The sequence below is a fragment of the Sinocyclocheilus anshuiensis genome, unplaced genomic scaffold (assembly GCF_001515605.1).
Source record: "Sinocyclocheilus anshuiensis isolate Anshui unplaced genomic scaffold, SAMN03320099.WGS_v1.1 scaffold152, whole genome shotgun sequence".
Taxonomy (NCBI): domain Eukaryota; kingdom Metazoa; phylum Chordata; class Actinopteri; order Cypriniformes; family Cyprinidae; genus Sinocyclocheilus; species Sinocyclocheilus anshuiensis.
Genome location: NW_015555781.1, coordinates 301,938 through 305,720, shown reverse-complemented (window position 1 = coordinate 305,720; position 3,783 = coordinate 301,938).

Below are 3,783 nucleotides of genomic sequence, written 5' to 3'. Positions count from 1 at the left end.
CTTTCGAATATTCAGTGATTACTATGGTGAATGACGTCAAGTTGACCGATACAATATGGCGGACGGCTTATGTATAGCGGCCCATAGAAACAGTCGCTAATGAGACATCTACATCTATATATCTATGAGTGGATCGCTGTACACCTGCATTTGTTGCTGCCATAAAGCAATTCACCCTTTGCGCTGCATTTCGTACCCGCTCACTAAACTTACATACATGTACAATTAAAACTGATATTTCATGGTTAAAAAAAGGAATAAAAAAGAAAAAGAAACTCAACATAGGCTGCAGTGCTTTAATGAAGTGACCAAAAATGTAGAATAAATGAATTTGTCTTGTGGTATATTACACACATTGTTATCATGAATAGATTTAATATGTAGTTTAAAATGTTTTGTAACATTTAAGATCTAAGGGATCTTGGCAGCAACCTGTATGTTGATTCAAGAGAATAGCCTAATCATAGGCCTATATTTGTGTTGTTGTTGTTGTTGTTTTTCCTTACTTCTACACTCTAAAAAATGCTGGGTTAAATATAACGCAGCGCTGGGTTATATTTAACCCAGCATTTTTTAGAGTGTATGTTAATTTATTCATTTATAATGATTTATAATGTAATCAAAGTTTTTGGATATACTCTGCTGACTGGGTTTTGGATACAAGACAAAACAGATATCTCTGACAGGATCCAGCGTCTGGGGTCGGATCTGAAATTTTTGACATGTAGTCTTGATCTAACAGTTTATAAGCTACTAAATGTGACTACCTCGAGGGTCGAGGGTCCAAATGGCAACATTTAACAGCAGTTAAATTAACAGCAATAAATGAGAGATTCTTGTCATCTTTGAAGATAAAGATGAAATGATATTGTCTTCCATTGCTCCCTTTGAGTGAGTACAGCATGCTCACTTCCGATGGAATTCCCTTGCCTATATGGCAACAAAAAATACATATTTTGTGGCCAAAATATATTTGAAATATATGCTAAATATATGTTGGGCATTGCAAATGCATTTTCTTGGACTGAAATATGTAGAGGTCAAAAATATATATATTTAAATGCTTTAAAAATATATATTTATATATTAAAATATATTATTTAATTCATTAATTTATATTATTAAAAAATATACAAAAGATGGCCAAAATATATTGGTAGAAAATATATTTTTTGGTAAATATATTTTAGGATATATATTTTTGGCCATTTTTTGTATATTTTTTTAAAATATATTTTAAATGTATAAATATATTTTCAAAAAATATACAAAAATTGCCTAAAACATATTAGTAGAAAATATATTTATGTAAATATATTTTTAAACATATTTTAGCAAATATATTTCTTGGCCATTTTTTGTATTTTTTATTTTTTTTTTACAATATATTTTAAATGTAGAAATATATTTTCAAAAATACACTGTAAAAAAAACCTATTTTTACATAAAATAATTAATATTTTCCCCCAGTCATTTTAAATTGTATGCAAAAGTTTGTAAAATTGCTAACAATATCTGTAAAATTAACAATTTGGCTGTTATTTTAAGTATTATATCATTATCGATGCATTACATAAATTACATAGAAATGTATGTAAAATTACAAGAAATAATGGCGATAATAGTTCATGAAATAACCACCAGATGGTGCAAATGGCCCCATTGCGCACACCGTTTAAAAAAAATGGCAGCATCGGCTGCCAAACAAAAACTAACATTTAAGTAAAATATCCTAATTTAAATAAAGTACAAAAACTTTATTTAAACTTTAACAATCACTGTTATTTGACAGGTATTTCATGAATTATTACGAACAAACACCTTCACTGTATAAATAAATAAATAAATAAAAGTCAAATAACTTGCAGCAACAGAACATTAAACACTAACAGATCTCTCAAGATCTCAGCATCTTTGTTCATTACTAACCAGTTTGACTTAATTGCATACAAAAGTTCTTGTTGAGAATTAACAGAAGTTTAGATGTTGATTTTTTTATTAAAAATAGTCAAGTTTGATGTCACCATGAGATCAGTGTTTGCTTCAGTTGGGCTCTTACCCCTTAAGCATTCCTTTTTCTTTGGCTGCTTTAACTTTGTGTTTGTAAAGCACGTTCATTAAAGCTAATACAAGAGAAAATCTGATCAGGTAAGGTTGGCTACTTAATGCTAATGATATAGTCATCAACAATATAAGTCATTAAGAATAACTCATTAAGAGGCTAGCCTTGGCGTTATTTTAAAATTATTTTGCTTTGTGATATTATGGCATCCGTATTGTTGCTGTTGTTATTGATGTTCAGTTTTACGTTTTTTTTCTGTTCATTTGCTTTTCCCTGAGCACGTTGAATATGTTTCAGCATTTCTTTGGATTTGTATATATCTCTCTGCAGTTTTACAGCTTGTGAGTCTCACAGGTTTGTATGCTGAAGCGCAAACGTTATTTATATGGATGGAACCTAGATATGTTTTTAGCTTTTATGTTCTTTGAGATTAAATGATTATAACTTTTTTCTTAGGACCAGTGTTTGGAGTTTTAAATTCATTTCTATTCAATTGACATGTTTGAGCTTGAACAAACTCTGCCAAATGTTGTCTTGCTACTGCGTTTATCAGTAAAGTTTTTTGTTGCATTTCATGATTATGACAATAGACAGGCTTCTACAGCAAAATGTCTTTGGCCTAACTCTATAAAATACAAAGCTCTAGATGCATGTAGACCAGTGGTCAGTTTGCAAGTCTTAAGGACTCGTAGTAGGTTATTTCTGTGTCTGCTTGTAATCTGATACTTCCCTGCTGCTATTCTGTGCTGTATCTTCACCAGTTTTAAATCACATCCTTCTCAATGTGTTTAACAGGTACACATGCTGAATGTCTTGTTCAGCTCAGCCAGAAGAGTGTTTTAACAACTGAGAGAAAGGCAGTCTCGGTTGAATGTCCACTTCTGAAACCAGACTGGTTGCTGTCGAGGAGGTTGTTCTGTGTGAGAAAGGCAGGGACTTGGTTAAACACAACTCGTTGAAGTGTTTTTGCAATGAGAGGAAGAAGGGAAACCGGTCTGTAGTTCTCTAAAAGAGATGGGTTTAAGTAGTGGGGTTATATGAGCCTGTCTAAATGCTGAGGGAAAAACACCAGTGTGAAGGGATGTGTTAATGATGTGAGTGAGTGAGTGAGTGAGTGAGTGCAGGTACAACCTGCAATGAAAAAATTCATGTTAAATTCAATATGGCATCTAACCTGGTGTCTGTGGTCAATAGATGGCTGGAGTGTTCTAAGCAGAGACCTGCTGTGTAACAATTCTCAATTTTACGCAGTAATTTTTGCAGTAATGTGTATAGTCATAAACTCATCCACTCATTTTACGCTCTTTGTGTGTAAGGGTTGGTAGATGAGAATCTTTTACACTCTGGATGTTTTATAGTCTCACTTCATTTCTCTGTGTGTTTGTTCAGCATAGTAGCTGATACATATATTTTATTTTACACATATTTTAAAAAATGCTTTTATGCCACAATTATAATCTAAGCTAAAAAGTTTATATTTGATCTGGCCTACTATCTGTGATGTGATATTTGACTGTTTATGCTCTGTTTTTCCATCTGTGACTTTGTGCTTGAATGTATCTGATGGTTATGTTTGTTATGTTTGTTATGTTTTACTGTACAGCACAATGGTCAGTGCCAGTTGTTGAAATTGTGCATTAAAAATAAAGTGAGAATTGAATTGAAAAAAAAAATATTGTCCTGCCATTAGAGTTTTTCCTATTAATTTCCTATGGTCGGCA